This window comes from Rhinoderma darwinii, chromosome 13, assembly GCF_050947455.1.
Source record: "Rhinoderma darwinii isolate aRhiDar2 chromosome 13, aRhiDar2.hap1, whole genome shotgun sequence".
Classification (NCBI taxonomy): Eukaryota; Metazoa; Chordata; class Amphibia; order Anura; family Rhinodermatidae; genus Rhinoderma; species Rhinoderma darwinii.
In genome coordinates this window covers 9,208,485-9,226,149 of record NC_134699.1, presented here as the reverse complement: position 1 = coordinate 9,226,149, position 17,665 = coordinate 9,208,485, and the positions used below count along the sequence as shown (strand labels likewise).

The window sequence follows — 17,665 nt, the reverse complement described above, 5'->3', positions numbered from 1 at the left end:
CTTCTGCCACTGGACCCCCCAGCCCTATGGTGGTGGACGCAGCTGTCACCGGTGAAGGGTCAGGAGCAGGGCCTAGTACTGCAGTCCCTCCCGCAATGTGGGATCCTGCAGTTTCTTTCTCCCCCCAAATTCCGCCATTTACGGCGACTCCAGGCATCAACACTGATGTCGCAAATTTTACACCCTATAATTTTATTCATTTGTTTATAGGCGACCAGGTCCTGGAACTAATTGTCCAGCAGACAAATTTATACGCCAGGCAATTTGTCACCCAAAATGCCAGACGATGGATCCCCACAACCGTCTGTGAGATTAAAATTTTTGGGGGAATTACACTAAACATGGGGATAGTAAAAAAAAACTTCTATCCGCTCCTACTGGGCTACCAGCGCTATCCATAGCACGCCTGTATTTGCTGCGGTCATGGCCCGAACGAGCTATGAGACTCTAATGCGTTTCATGTACTTCTCAGACAACTCCCAAATCCCCCCCATGAAGTGACCCATGCCATGATCGCCTCAACAAGTTAAGACCCCTCATCTCCCTCCTATCTGAGTCATTTCCAAATTTGTACACCCCAGGCCAAAAAATAGCGGTAGACGAGTCCCTTATGTCCTTCAAGGGCCGTCTATCGTTTCGCCAATACATCCCCTCCAATAGAGCCCGATACGGTGTGAAACTTTATAAGGTGTCTGGGAGCACAACGGGCTACACCTGTGCCTTTTTTATATATGAGGGCAGGAACCGCCACCTTAATCCCCCAGGATGCCCAGAGGATGTTGGCATTAGTGGGAAATTGTCTGGGAACTCATGGTGCCATTGCTACAGGAAAGGTACCATGTGTACACCGACAATTACTACACCAGTGTCCCCCTGTATAAGTCCCTCCATGCTGCTAATACAAGGGCCTGTGGGACGGTACGCAAAAATAGAGTCGGCTTCCCTCAACAACTGGTGTCCAGGCGAGTAGAAAGGGGTGTAACACTCATTTCCAAGCAACCAGTTGCTCGCTGTCAAATGGAGTGACAAAAAGGAGGTTTACATGCTCTCCACTGTGCACGAGGACACCACAGTGGCAGTGAGAGAGGGGCGCTACCTCTGATAAGAGGAAACCGGTCTGCGTGGTGGACTATAATAAGTTCATGGGGGGAGTCGATCTGTGACCAGGTCCTACAACCGTACCTGGTCAAGCACAAAACTAGGGCCTGGTATAAAAAGGTAGCGACCTACCTCATCCAAATGGCCACTTACAATAGTTATGTGCTCTAAGACCCAGGGAACGCCCCGGTTTCCTCCAGTATCAGGAGAAAATTATAGAGCACCTCCCGTTTGACTCCCCCCGCACCTGGAGAATCCTTTGAGTCAGAGGATGCCACTTCCTTCACCCCGTCCCTGCCACTGGGAATAAGGAATACCCCCAAAGGAGATGCCGGGTGTGCAGTAAACATGGAAGGAGGAGGGATACCCGGTATTACTGCCCCATGTGCCCTTCAAATCCAGGCCTGTGCAACTTCCCCTGTTTTGAGACCTATCACAACCGTTTCTAATTATTGATTTTATATATAATTTAGGGAACACCAAAAAGGGTGGGGTGGGGGATTCATTTTAGGGAGTTTTTGGGCTTTCCAAGGGAGGGAGGGATTTTCACGGGGTAAAGTAAAGTATTTATTTCAGACTGTAAAACTATTTTTCCCCTTTGATTTTTTTTTTATACATTTCTTGGACAATTAAATCCAGGACTTGATCACTCACAAATGAATACTGTTTATTGTGCAGAAGCCCACATCTGTCTATTCAGAACATGGTCCCCACAAGTGTTCTTGAAATAAAAAATAGATGTGGGCATTGCATTTATTAGTAGATAAATCCAACACCTGCGGCCTAAGCCGCCCCTGTAGTGGAAGTCGTGCATTTTAGCAATGGTTACAAGAATAAATTGGGGATGTATTTCCTTTTTCTTATGACTACGTCCTGCCACATACGGCTGTTACATTCCTAATTCTGTACCGTGATACGGGCATGATATTTTTTTTTTTGGAGGATCTCTAATAATCGAGCTGTTCCATATCAATACACCATGGGCTTTGTTACAGTTCTTCTGGAAATACTGACATCATTTTGGGGATTAGTGATCCTTTACTGTTCCTATTGATGATTTTGGACACTGCCCCTTTATATATTCTGTAGGTGATTGGTTGTTTTGTGCACATAGCTGTTCCTACCTTGCCGGGCAGGGGCTTGTTATGGTTGTACCGCGTCACTTGGCACGTTCAACCCTCATATAGGGATTGATAGAGCTAAAGAGACGTTGTACAACCAGTCACTGAAAAACAAAAACCTTGTCATGACAGCCCTGCAGGTGTTCTTCTATCTAGTGAACAGACTCGAGTTTGCAACATAACTGGATACATTTTCCTCCATTTGTTTGAAGATATTGCCCGTCACTCCAGTACAGTTTATTTTTTCCTCTCTGACTGATTTTATATTAGGACAGAATTGTATCCACAATGACATCATAATGGCACAGATGCGGGACAACGGCTTCTTCAGAAAGGCAGTCATAAGTACAGTCTATAGCAACATGTATCCGTTATGAATACACGGCTTCACTTCTCTTCTGTATGCCGCACAAATTTATTAATGTAGTATATTTCTAACAAAACAACCTTTTACACACGTCTCCCCTATTTTATCTGGAAACGTAATAAGAGTTGGAAGAAAACATTATATACCCATAGTGTCTGAAATAAAACCCATCATTTCCTCCTTTGAAAATGTTTTGGTCCGCATGCCCACTACACCACTAGATGAATACCTTTAGGGGTTTCGTTTTTAAAATGGGCTCATTTCTGCGTGGTTTTTCTTTTTTGTTCAGGCAGCTCAATGCCTCTAAATGCATGATATGGGGCCTAGAATTTATTCAATTGTGCCCTGAAAGCCAAAGGGTGCTCCCTCTCTTTTTGGCCCAGCCACACGTCTAATAAGCAGATTGGGGCAACAATGGGAGTATTTTTGAAAACAGGGTGATGGATTTCGTGGTGTGTTTCTTCATTTTCATGTTAGCTTTAGAAAGAAAAAAATCGGTCTTCAAACTGATACTTTTATGAAAAACTGGATATTTACATTTTTTTCACCGGCTATTAAATTTAGCAAAAAACTGGGGTCAAAATACTTACTATACTCCTAGATAAATACCTTAGGGGGTCTAGTTTTCTAAATGGGGTCATTTGTGGGGGTTTCCATCATTCTGAGAACTACGCATATTGGAGACACGTCGCACGGACCTGTGTTAATGAATGGGGCCGTTCAGAAAGTCAGTGAATTTCACGCAGTGTATGTCCGCTGTGTAAAACTCACATGTCCTATAATTGGCCGTTTCTCGCGCATCACGCACCCATTGAAGTCCATGGGTGCGTGAAAATCGTGCATGGCACACGGAAACACTTCCATGTGACGCGCGTGATTCGCGCAACAGTAGATAAAGAAATGAAGGAAAAAATAAAAAAGCACTTCCTTCTATTTTCTAAACTTCAAAACCACGTGTCATAATCATAGCATATGCGTGAAAATCACGCAGCCATGCAGGACACACTGATGACACACGCAACTGCAATGCGCAAAAAACGCAGCATTTTTTGCGTGCGCAAAACGTACACATCCGTGTGAATAAGGCCTTTGACAGAGTGCAGGATCTTGCGTTCTGAGCCAGTTCGGACACGGCACCGAGTCAGGTCATTTGTATAACGAAACAAAGTTTGTTTGTTTTATTAAATTAAATTCTAATGACCTGTAATTAGTCAAATATTTTTATATTCAGGCATTTATTTTTTTTAAATAAAACATGTACCTTTTGGTGGTGATAGGTACTTTAAGGTTCTGTTCAAGCTGAAATTTTTTGTAGGCAGAAAAAAAATCTGACTCAGAATTCCGTTAAGATTTTTGAGGCAGATTTTAAACTGCCTGCAGGTATCTGTTTTTTCGGAGCATTTTTCGTCCTTGGCCATTGCATCTAATGCAAGGACCACAAGCGAAAAACGCTCAAACGAGTGACTGGTTTTTTTCTGCCTCTCATTCATTTCAATGGGAGGTCAGAGGCGGAAACCGCAGCAAGAGAAATTGGATTTTTTTTACCCGCGAGCAACCAAAAGCTGGGAAAAAAAACCTCCTCTGCCACCTATTAAACTTAATAAGGGGCGATCTCGGACGTATTTTCATGCCGATTCCGTACCTAATGTTGCTTTTTTAAATGTATTTTTAGGTGCGGTTTTATGCTGCATATTTTGGTCCTTTTTTTATTTTTTTATTAACTTGAGATACAAAACGCAAGATAAATTGACATGCTGTGCATTTTAACCCCTTCCCTCTTTAGCCACTTTTGACCTTCCTGACAGAGCCTCATTTTTCAAATCTGACATGTTTCACTTTATGTGGTAATAACGTTGGAATGCTTTTACCTATCCAAGCAATTCTGAGATTGTTTTCTCGTGACACATTGGACTTTATGTTACTGGCAAAATTTGCTCGATATGTTCAGTATTTGTGAAAAAAACACCAAAATTTTGCGAAAAACTGCAAAAATTTGAATTTTTCTCAACTTAAATGTATCTGCTTGTAAGACAGGCAGTTATAACACACAAAATTGTTGCTAACATCTCCCATATCTACATTAGATTGGCATCATTTTTTAAACATCCTTTTGTTTTTCTAGGACGTTACAAGGCTTTGAACTTTAGCAGCAATTTCTCACATTTTCAAGAAAATTTCAAAAGGCTATTTTTTACAGGGGTCAGTTCAGTTGTGAAGTGGCTTTGAGGGCCTTATATATTAGAAACCCCCAAAAAGTCACCCCATTTTAAAAACTCCACCCCTCAAAGTATTCAAAACAGCATTTAGAAAATTTCTTAACCCTTTAGACTTTTCACAGGAATTAAAGCAAAGTAGAGGTGAAATTTACAAATTTCATATATTTTTGCAGAAATTAATTTTTAATCCAATTTTCTTTATAACACAAAGTTTTACCAGAGAAATGCAACTCAATATTTATTGCCCAGGTTCTGCAGTTTTAGGAAATATCCCACAAGTGGCCCTTGCGTGCTACTGGACTGAAGCACCGGCCTCAGAAGCAAAGGAGCACCTAGTGGATTTTGGGGCCTTATTTTTATTACAATATATTTTAGGCACTATGTCAGGTTTGAAGGGCTCTTGCGGTGCCAAAACAGTGGAAATCCCCCAAAAGTGACCCCATTTGGGAAACTACACACCTCAAGGAAATGATCTAGAGCAGTTTCCTTCCACATATATGGCATAGTCATACCCGGGAGAACCCTTTTAACAATTTTTGGGGTGTGTCTCCAGCGTCATAAGCTGGGCATGACATATTTGCCACTGAATGGCATATCTAGGGAAAAATATACATTTTTAATTTGCACCATCAGCAGCGCATTCATTTATGGAAAAGACCTGTGGGGTGAAATGCTCACTACACCCCTTAATAAATGCCTTGAGGGGTGTAGTTTCTAAATGGGGTCACTTCTCAGGGGTTTATTTTATTATTTCACATCAGAGCCTCTGCAATTGTGAACCAATACTTTGTAAATCGCCAAATTAGGCCTCAATTTCACATGGTACTCCTGAGCCTGGTCAAATGTCCAGGCAAAAGAGTAGGGTCACATGTAGGGTGTTTCTAAAACCGGGGAACACCGCATAATAATTAGAGGGCTGTCTTGCTCTGGTGGCACAAGCTGGGCACCACATATTGGCATATCTATGGAAAAAATCAAATTTTCACTCTGCAACATCGAATGCACACTAATTTCTACAAAACACCTGCGGGGTTAACATGCTCATACACCACTAGGTAAATGCATTGAGGGGTGTAGTTTCCAAAATGGGGTCCCTTCTGGGGGGTTTCCACTGTTTTGGGCACACTGTAGGGTTCAGATGGGAGGGAACGCCATTTGGCTTTTGGAGAGCGGATTTAGCTTGGTAGTAGATTTGTTTGAGTATTGCTGGTGTTTCCGTTTATAATGTGGGGGCACATGTAAGCTGGGCAGAGTATATCAGGGGCATAGTCAGGTGGTATAATAATGAGGTAAAAAAAAACAATAAAATAATCCATAGATGTGTGTTACGCTGTTAAGCAATCCTTTCTGCACAGGCCGGTGTCGCACTGATATATGGCGTCCTCTATTATCCCCCTTTTGGTCCACACAGCACCTTTGAAGTTTGGGGAATTTTGCTGGAAAAGTGTTGTCCTGGTATAATACGGGCACCGTCGCTTCCAGCGGATATGTTTGGGCCCTCCCTTTCCTGGTTCCCTAATTTTAGGTCCTTGATAAATCGCCTCTTCAAACAGAAGAAATGTTCCCCTCGGGCACAACTGCATATTTTTTATTTTCTGACTTATTGGAGCCATAACTAATTTTATTTTTTCAGACGTAGTGGTAGGAGGGCTTTTTTTTTGCGGGACGAGCTGTGGTTATTATTGGTACCATTTTGGGGTACATGCGACTTTTTGATCACCTTTTATCCTCTTTTATGGGAGGCTAGGTAAACAAAAAACGACAATTCTGGCATAGATTTATTTAGGTTTTTTTATTTAGGTTCACCATGCGGTATAGATTAAATGTTAGAGGTTCTGTCACCAGATTTTGCAACCCCTATCTGCTATTGCAGCAGATCGGCGCTGCAATGTAGATTACAGTAACGTTTTTATTTTTAAAAAACAAGCATTTTTGGCCAAGTTATGACCATTTTCATATTTATGCAAATGAGGCTTGCAAAAGTACAACTGGGCGTGTATTATGTGCGTACATCGGGGCGTTTACTACTTTTACTAGCTGGGCGTTCTGATGAGAAGTATCAGCCACTTCTCTTCAGAACGCCCAGCTTCTGGCAGTGCAGATCTGTGACGTCACTCACAGGTCCTGCATCGTGTCGGCACCAGAGGCTACAGTTGATTCTGCAGCAGCATCAGCATTTGCAGGTAAGTAGCTACATCAACTTACCTGCAAACGCCGATGCTGCTGCAGAATCATCTGTAGCCTCTGGTGCCGATGTGTCCTCGCTCGTCTGACACGATGCAGGACCTGTGAGTGACGTCACAGCGTGATCTCTCGAGAACACGGCTGTGTCTGCACTGCCAGAAGCTGGGCGTTGTGAAGAGAAGTGGATGATACTTCTCGTCAGAACGGCCAGCTAGTAAAAGTAGTAAACACGCCCGATGTACGCACATAATACACGCCCAGTTGTACTTTTACTTTTCAACACGCCCAGTTGTACTTTGCAAGCCTCATTTGCATAAATACGAAAATGGTCATAACTTGGCCAAAAATGCTCGTTTTTTAAAAATAAAAACATTACTGTTATCAGCAGATAGGGGTTGCAAAATCTGGTGACAGAGCCTCTTTAACTTTATTCTGAGGGTCAGTACGATTCCGGCGATACCTATTTTATAGGACTTTATGTTTTAAAACTTTTTGCACAATAAAACTACTTTTGTAAAAATAACGTATTTTTTCTGTCGCCATGTTGTGAGAACCATAACTTTTTAATTTTTTTGTCGACGGAGCTGTATGAGGGCTTGTTTTTTTGCGAGACAAGCTATAGTTTTTCTAGGTACCATTTTTCGAATACGTGCGACTTTTTGATCACTTTTTATTCCTATATTTATTGGGCAAAGTGACCAAAAACCAGAAACTCTGGTATAGTTTTTTACGCTGTTCACCGCGTGCAATAAATATAATATTTTGATTTCTCAGGTCGTTACGGTTGCGGCGATACCAAATACGTATGGTTTCTTTTTTTTCAATAATAAAGGACTTGATAGGAGTAAAAGGGGGATTGTGTTTTATTTTATTACTTGAAACTTTTTATGGTTATCAAACTTATTTTTTTCACTTTTTTTCAAGTCCCACTAGGGGACTTGAAGGTCCAGCTGTCAGATTGATTTTTTTCTAATACATTGCACTACTTACGTAGTGCAATGTATTAGATCTGTCAGTTATTCACTGACCGCAAGCCGATTAGGCTTCGCCTCCCGGCGGGGCCTGATCGTCTTCCGTAATGGCAGAGCTTTCGATTGCTGCATCGAAGGGGTTAATGGCAGGGATCGGAGCTAGCTCCAGTTCCTGCCGTTACAGGTGGATGTCAGCTGTAACATACAGCTGACTTCCACCGCTGATGACTCCGGATAAGCTCCTGAGCCGGTGGTTACGGAAGCCGATCAGGCTCCGCTGCCGGGTGGATTTTCACCGGTTTCCGTGCTAGGCAGACCGGGAGGCCAGTATTAGGCCTCCAGTTGCCATTGCAGTCACCGGAACCCCGGCAATTTCATTGCTGGGGTTTCGATGAGCTGCAAACACCTTAAGTGCAGCACTCGCGTTTGAGCGCTGCACTTAAGGGGTTAATGGCGGTGATCGAAGCTAACTTCGGTCCCCGCCGTTAGTCGGTTGTCAGCTGTAAAATACAACCGAGATCCGGCGATGATGGCACCGGCTCAGCTACTGAGCCGGTGCCAAACATTTGGTGTATGGGTACGGCAATTTGCGTGAAGTCAATGCTTTCCATGGCGTACCCATGAGGCAAATGTCGGGAAGGGGTTAAAACACACCGCAGGTCAATTTACGAGCATAAATATTCTGCAATGTTTAGAGGAGACTACTTGAAATCTCATTTACTTTGCTGGTACTGTATTATGTTGTGGATTTGCAGCAGGATCTGTGCAGTAAATCTGCACGTAATATGCATTGTGTGCATCTGGCCTAAGAATTTGATTTAGGATATATCCACACAATGGAATTGCTGCAGAAAATGGTGTGGAGTTTTTTTCTTCAATGCTGGGAGATGGTGACATCTTCTCTGAAAAACGCAGCAATTCAGTCCACTTTCCGCAGCAGAAGTGGACGTGCTACGGTACGAAAATACGCACTGCAGGTGAATTTCTGGTCGGAATTATTACACCACGTGTAGATCAGATTTGTTAAATCTCACCCACTTTGCTTCTACTGTATTCTGATGCGTATTTTCCGTCCGCAACTCCAGACAGAAAATACGCGGCAATTCCGTTACGTGTGGTCGAGCCCTTAGGGTATGTTCACACGAGGGCGTCCGTAACGGCTGAAATTACAGGGATGTTTCCGCCTGAAAACATCCCCGTAATTTCAGCCGTAACGGCATGTGCAGGCGCTTGAACGCCGCGTCAATTACGGACGTAATTGGCGCTGCTATTCATTGGAGTCAACGAATAACTGCTCCAATTACGGCCAAAGAAGTGACAGGTCACTTCTTTGACGCGGGCGTCTATTTACGCGCCGTCATTTGACAGCGGCGCGTAAATATACGCCTCGTGTGAACAGACAAACGTCTGCCCATTGCTTACAATGGGCAGATGTTTGACAACACTATCGAGGCACTATTTTCGGACGTAATTCGGGGCAAAAACGACCGAATTACGTCCGTAATTAGTGCGTGTGAACATACTCTTAGGCTGATCACCACCTCTGACTATGTGATTATAACCCAGGAAACTATGGAATGATATTTGGCTTCAGCAGGCTTGGGCTGATAACTAAAGCGCACACCTGAAACATATTTATGCGATAGTCTTTATATGGTCGAAATCACAAGTCTTTCCTTGCTTTCATTTAAGAGGTGTGAGTGAGTGAGTGAGTGAGTCAGCTTATAGGCTATGTTCACACGCTAAACTAAAAACGGTAGTAGAATACGGAGCTGTTTTCGAGGGAAAACAGCCTCTGATTTTCAGCCGTTTTTAAAGCATCAAACATTTTTTTTATGCGTTTTTGGAGCGGTTTTTCTATTGAGACAATAAAAACGGCTCAAGAAGTGACATGCACTTTTTTACAGGGCGTTTTTACAGACGGTCGTGTAAAAAACGCCCCGTTGGAACGCAACGCCGTTTTTCCCATTGCAATCAATGGGCAGATGTTTGGAGCCCTACAGCTCCCAGTTTTAAACGTCCCGAAAAACTGCTAAAAATAAGCAGTGTGAAAATAAGCCATATGAAACATACCCTTAGTAAAAACGCTGCGAAAATCGTGAGTGGCTTTAAAAAAACTTCTGAAAATACAGAGCTGTTTTCCCTTGAAAACCGCTCTGTATTTTCAGACGTTTTTGAGATTGTGTGTGCACATACCCTCAGAGGGAAAAAAAACTGGTGAAAAACACAGGATACAAGTCGTAAAACTGCCAAAAATAGTGTTAGGCATTCACATCTGCGCCAGGGCTCCGTTCCCACAGAGCTTTTCATCAGAACGGAGCCCTGGCAGACAATGGGAAACCATAGGTTTCCGTTTACTTAACCATTGATTTCAATGGAGACAGATACGGGGACAATGTGTTTCGTTTGTCTTCGTTGTGTAAGGGTTCCGTCAATTTGACAGAATAGCGCAGTCGACTACGACATTGATTCCATCAAAACGACGGAAACCTTGCACTATGGAGAAAAACGGAAACCAATGTTACCTACGGTTTCCGTTTGTGTCTGTCAAGGCTCCGTTCCGACGGAATGTCGCCCTAGCGCAGACGTGGAAGAGTCCTTATTCCACAGGTACATTTGGTGAAACAAATTAGGTTAGGCCCTACACAATGTCACCCGCAAGTTCCACTAGAAATCATGAAGCAACTACAAAGCTTCCGTACAGGACCTCGTGACTACTGCTGAATTTCTGACACGGTCAGACTCTTATGATGATCGCAAGGTCGCTTATGAATTCATACAGGGAAACATTGAAGTCAGTTTGTGATTTTACCATAACTTAATCTAATGTGTGTGGACTGCCCACCTGTAATAAGGATTAACATGTGGCTGTCGCTCAGATGGGAGAAGTGCTGCTGGGAATCTGTTAATCCTGCTTTTACCGATTTGATGAACACGTACGCTGGGCCGATCCATGCGTGCTGGTTTATGAGGGAGATTGTGTGTACGGCCAGCACCGTTTCAATAACGCCCTGCAACATCTCCCCCAATACACCCCCTGCAACATCTCCCCCAATACACCCCCTGCAACATCTCCCCCAATACACCCCCTGCAACATCTCCAATACACCCCCTGCAACATCTCCTCCAATACACCCCCTGCAACATCTCACCCAATACACCCCCTGCAACATCTCCTCCAATACACCCCCTGCAACATCTCCTCCAATACACCCCCTGCAACATCTCCTCCAATACACCCCCTGCAACATCTCCCCCAATACACCCCCTCCAATACACCCCCTGCAACATCTCCCCCAATACACCCCCTCCAATACACCCCCTGCAACATCTCCCCCAATACACCCCCTGCAACATCTCCCCCAATACACCCCCTGCAACATCTCCCCCAATGCACCCCCTGCAACATCTCCCCCAATACACCCCCTGCAACATCTCCCCCAATACACCCCCTGCAACATCTCCTCCAATACACCCCCTGCAACATCTCCTCCAATACACCCCCTGCAACATCTCCCCCAATACACCCCCTGCAACATCTCCCCCAATAAACCCCCTGCAACATCTCCCCCTGCAACATCTCCTCCAATACACCCCCTGCAACATCTCCTCCAATACACCCCCTGCAACATATAATATAGTAGATCCAACAGTACACCCCCTATAATATAGTTGATTCCCCAGTACGCCCCGTATAATATAGTAGATCCTCCAGTACACCCCCTGTAATATAGTAGATCCTCCAGAACAGCCCCAATAATATAGTAGATCCTCCAGTACACCACCTATAATATAGTAGATCCCCCAGTACACCCCCTGTAATATAGTAGATCCTCCAGAACACTACTATAATATACACCGAATTACAAATTATGCAAATGTTATTTTTCGCTGATTTTCCTAAATATAGTCTATGCAAATGACAGTCAGTATAATCTTCAAGCCATCAACCGTTGGAGGATAATGCAAATTTTATTGAACACTTCTAATAACAGCTTTTTTTTTTTAGAAGTAAAAAAACTCAAAAACGCACGGTTTCAAATTATTATGCACAACAGAGATAAAAACATTTTAAAGGTTGTAAAGAGAACTAAAATGGTAATTTGTTGCATTTGCAGCATCAGGAGGTCATATTTACAGAAATCAAAAGCTCTTCCAATCCAAAAAAAACTTAGCAGGCCAAGTTACATGTTAACATAGGACCCCTTCTCTGATATCACCTTCACAATTCTTGCATCCATTGAATTTGTGAGTATTTGGACAGTTTCTGCTTGAATATTTTTGCAGCATGTCAGAATAGCCTCCCAGAGCTTCTGTTTTGATGTGAACTGCCTCCCACCCTCATAGATATTTTGCTTGAGGATGCTCCAAAAGTTCTCAATAGGGTTGAGGTCAGGGGAACATGGGGGCCACACCATGAGTTTCTCTCCTTTTATGCCCATTGCAGCCAAAGACACACAGGTATTCTTTGCAACATGAGATGGTGCATTGTCATGCAGGAAGATAATTTTGCTACGGAAGGCAAGGTCCTTCTTTTCGTACCACGGAAGAAAGTGGTCCGTCATAAACTCGACGTACTTTGCAGAGGTCATTTTCACACCGTCAGGGACCCTAAAGGGGCCTACCAGCTCTCTCCCCATGATTCCAGCCCAAAACATGACTCCGCCATCTTCTTGCTGACGTCGCACCTCTGTTGGGACATGGTGGCCATTCATCAACCATCCACTACTCCATCCATCTGGACCATCCAGGGTTGCACGGCACTCATCCGTAAACAACACGGTTTGAAAATTAGTCTTCATGTATTTCTGAGCCCACTGCAACCGTTTCTGCTTGTGAGCATTTTTTAGGGGTGGATGAATAATATCTTTATGCACACTTGCAAACCTCTGGAGGATCCTCCACCTTGAGGTTCGCGGGACTCCAGAGGCACCAGCGGCTTCAAATACCCGTTTGCTGCTTTGCAATGGCATTTTAGCAGCTGCTTTCCTAATCCTATTAATTTGTCTGACAGAAACCTTCCTCACTAGGCCTTTATCTGAACGAACCCGTCTGTGCTCTAAATCAGCCACAAAACTTTTCACAGTGCGATGATCACGCCTAAGTTTTCTTGAAATATCCAATGTTTTCATACCTTGTCCAAGGTATTGCACTATTTCATGCTTTTCGGCAGCAGAGAGATCCTTTTGCTTTCCCATATTGCTTGAAACCTGTGGCCTGCTTAATAATGTGGAACGTCCTTCTTAAGTAGTTTTCCTTTGATTGGGCACACCTGGCAAACGAATTATCACAGGTGTCTGAGATTGATTACAATGATCCAAACAGCCCTAAGACACAATACCATCCATGAGTTTCATTGAAAAACTAATAATTAAATGTTTATGACACTTAAATCCAATGTGCATAATAATTTGGAACACGGTGTAGTAGATCCCCCAGTACAGCCCCTATAATATAGTAGATCCCCCAGTACAGCCCCAATAATATAGTAGATCCTCCAGTACACCACCTATAATATAGTAGATCCCCCAGTACGCCCCCTATAATGTAGATCCCCCAGTACGCCCCCTATAATATAGTAGATCCCCCAGTACGCCCCCTATAATATAGTAGATCCCCCAGTACGCCCCCTATAATATAGTAGATCCCCCAGTACGCCCCCTATAATATAGTAGATCCCCCAGTACGCCCCCTATAATATAGTAGATCCCCCCAGTACACCCCCTATAAAATATAGTAGATCCACCAGTACGCCCCCTATAATATAGTAGATCCCCCGTACGGCCCTACAATATAGTAGATCCCGCAGTACACACTTACAATATAGTAGATCCCGCCGTACGCCCCTACAATATAGTAGATCCCGCCGTACGCCCCTACAATATAGTAGATCCCGCCGTACGCCCCTACAATATAGTAGATCCCGCCGTACGCCCCTACAATATAGTAGATCCCGCCGTACGCCCCTACAATATAGTAGATCCCGCCGTACGCCCCTACAATATAGTAGATCCCGCCGTACGCCCCTACAATATAGTAGATCCCGCCGTACGCCCCTACAATATAGTAGATCCCGCCGTACGCCCCTACAATATAGTAGATCCCACCGTACGCCCCCTACAATATACTAGATCCCGCCGTACGCCCCCTACAATATACTAGATCCCGCCGTACGCCCCCTACAATATACTAGATCCCGCCGTACGCCCCCTACAATATAGTAGATCCCGCCGTACCCCCTACAATATAGTAGATCCCGCCATACGCCCCCTATAATATAGTAGATCCCCCAGTACGCCCCCTATAATATAGTAGATCCCCCAGTACGCCCCCTATAATATAGTAGATCCCCCAGTACGCCCCCTATAATATAGTAGATCCCCCCAGTACAGCCCCTATAATAAAGTAGATCCCCCCAGTACAGCCCCTATAATATAGTAGATCCCCCCAGTACACCCCCTATAAAATATAGTAGATCCACCAGTACGCCACCTATAATATAGTAGATCCCCCGTACGGCCCTACAATATAGTAGAACCCGCAGTACGCCCTTACAATATAGTAGATCCCCCAGTACGCCCCCTATAATATAGTAGATCCCCCAGTACACCCCCTATAATATAGTAGATCCCCCAGTACACCCCCTATAATATAGTAGATCCCCCAGTACACCCCCTATAATATAGTAGATCCTCCAGTACACCGCCTATAATATAGTAGATCCCCCAGTACACCCCCTATAATATAGTAGATCCTCCAGTACACCCCCTATAATATAGTAGATCCCCCAGTACACCCCCTATAATATAGTAGATCCCCCAGTACACCCCCTATAATATAGTAGATCCCCCAGTACACCCCCTATAATATAGTAGATCCCCCAGTACACCCCCTATAATATAGTAGATCCCCCAGTACACCCCCTATAATATAGTAGATCCTCCAGTACACCCCCTATAATATAGTAGATCCTCCAGTACACCCCCTATAATATAGTAGATCCTCCAGTACACCCCTATAATATAGTAGATCCTCCAGTACACCCCCTATAATATAGTAGATCCCCCAGTACACCCCCTATAATATAGTAGATCCCCCAGTACACCCCTATAATATAGTAGATCCCCCAGTACACCCCCTATAATATAGTAGATCCCCCAGTACACCCCCTATAATATAGTAGATCCCCCAGTACACCACCTATAATATAGTAGATCCCCCAGTACACCCCCTATAATATAGTAGATCCCCCAGTACACCCCCTATAATATAGTCGATCCCCCAGTACACCCCCTATAATATAGTAGATCCCCCAGTACACCCCCTATAATATAGTAGATCCCCCAGTACACCCCCTATAATATAGTAGATCCTCCAGTACACCCATCTATAGTCTGTAACCCATAAACTGGACAGGTTACCCTTTAATACGCTCCCAAAAATCCCACAAATACAGTTTACTCTACACCCAATGTCGACGCCTGAACTACAAACCCTCAATTGGGGGTCTAAAACTTTATTCCCATTAAATAAAACGAGACTATCCCTCTAATACACCCAAATGACCCTTTATTTTCCAGTGCGTCATCCACAAAACCCTAAAAAAATGTTAGGGTGCGCCTTCTCATACAACCCCGCGACCCGCGTCAGATTCCCCCCTCACATCTCCCATAAGCGCCCGGAGTCCTGTTCATCGTCGTTTCCCTCACAAAACTTCCCAATCCTCGTCGACTACGCCTCAGACGGCGCCGTCCATTTTGTCTCAGTCATGACCTCCCCTACTCAGTCGCGCCTCTCTGCTCAGTACCACGATTAAGCGACAAATGTCACCCCAAAGATCACCGAATTACCGCGGAGGTCTCTTAAAATCGCCGTTTTCCACCCCAGGCCAGACTACCGCCCGCTCACCTCACGAAGCCGAGTCTCTCACACGACAACTGCCGCCATTAGCCGCTCATCTGCGGGGTCTCTGCGGCTAAACAGCAGGGGCTGCTAGAGGAAGTACCAACGGCTCCCTCTGCTGGTGACTGGTAAAGCGCATGCGCAGCAACGACCCGAGCTACAACGACAAAGGGAAATGGCGGGCGCTCCCTTATACGCATGCGCCGAGAAAATGCCCTAAAAGAAGAACTCCCATGAAAATTATTGTTGCTGTGCCCCAAGATACCCATTACAAATGGGCACAGCAACAATTTTCATGGGAGTTGTTCTTTAAACTATCGCTGTTTAGTGATATATTTGCATTGCTGCCGTCTAGAAAGAACTCTTTCTTTGAATAAAAAAATGTGCATTATAAGCCTTTGTTCACACTGATGTTAACGGCAAGAAATAATCAGCATGGAGCGCTATTGTGGCCGTCAAAACGATGGAACTCCGACAGACCCCATTATAATTCAATGAAGTCCGTTGGGGTCCTCCATACGATGGATTGGACGCAGCATTGTGGTTTCCATTATGAACGGATGCCATGACAAATATGTGAACCGAGCCAAGGCTATGTCCACACTACGTTTTTTTGGTACGCGTTCGCCAAACATATCTACAGCTTTCAATTCTAGTCTCAACATGTGCCAAAAAAAGTATACCGTGCCATATACATGTGATTATTCACATTGAACCTATAGGCGACATGACGCAGGAGATTTTTCTGGCGTACACGCTAAATGTAAAAAATAAACAGACATATATGGACAGTAACGCCAGGGGCTTCTCAAGTAGCGGAATCCCCTGGCGCAATCTGGAGGGTGGGGAGCGGCATCTACGGGGGGGGGGGGGGGGGGTTGCCACTATCTACAGGGGCAGTCAGAGGGAGACAGGAGTCCCCGGCCAGAGATCTCGCAATGCTCTGGCCGGAGACTCCACAGTTGAAAGCTTGACATCACTGTCCATATATGGACAGTAATGTCAAGGGCTTCTCCGGGCTCAGCGCTCAAAGTAGCGCTGTGTGTGTGTGGAATCCTCGGCCAGGATTAGCTTTTACCGGCCGTTACAAGGATTGATTCATAGAAAACGGCTGGTAAAAAAATTGTTCCATTGACTTCCATGAGAGCCGTGTGGCTGTTAAAACGGCCAAAAATAGGACATGTCCTACTTTTTGATGGCGAGTTTTCACGGGCCGTTAAAAAAACCGGCCGTGTGAATACACCAATAGAAATCTAACGTTCAGAAAACGGCCGTGTAAAGGCCGTCAGAAAGACGTCCATTGCACGGCCGTTTTTCACTATCGTGTGAATGTAGCCTATCGTGTGAATGTTTCCAGACATAGTGGAAAAAAAATCTTTCACTTTAAGGCCCTGTTCACACGGCGGAATTTTTTAGGCGAATTCTGCTGCAAAATTCCGCCTCCCATTAATTTCAATGGGAGTCGGACGCTTCCTTCTCCCGCTAACTGATTTTTTTCAGCAAGTGGGAAAAAAAAGCGTCCTGCTCGATCTTCGGGCGGATCCCGCCTGAACCTCCCATTGAAGTCAATGGGAGGCAAAATCTTCCTGCCAACGGCAGGAATAATTCCGCGGCAGATTTTGCGGCGGGACCTGCCACCCAAAATCCACCGTGTGAACGGACCCTAAATCCGCAGCTATATCCGCATGTATAAGGGTATGTTCACACAGCTTATTTTCAGCCGTTTTTCGGGTCGTAAACGCCTCCAAACATCTGCCCATTGATTTCAATGAGAAAAACGCCATTTTGCTCCGACCACGTAAATAA

At 44.5% G+C, this 17,665-nt stretch overlaps 1 protein-coding gene across 2 annotated transcripts in view; it reads right to left on the bottom strand.

Moving 5' to 3' along the window:
• The window catches only part of DIDO1 (death inducer-obliterator 1), a 71,182-nt gene extending 55,214 nt beyond the window's left edge, over window positions 1–15,968 (bottom strand). For both annotated transcript variants that reach the window (XM_075846737.1, XM_075846738.1), the window contains exon 1: window positions 15,866–15,968. The gene's annotated coding sequence lies outside the window, so the exon portion shown is untranslated. The remainder of the gene's footprint in view (window positions 1–15,865) is intronic.
• Between the last annotated feature and the right edge of the window lie 1,697 nt (window positions 15,969–17,665).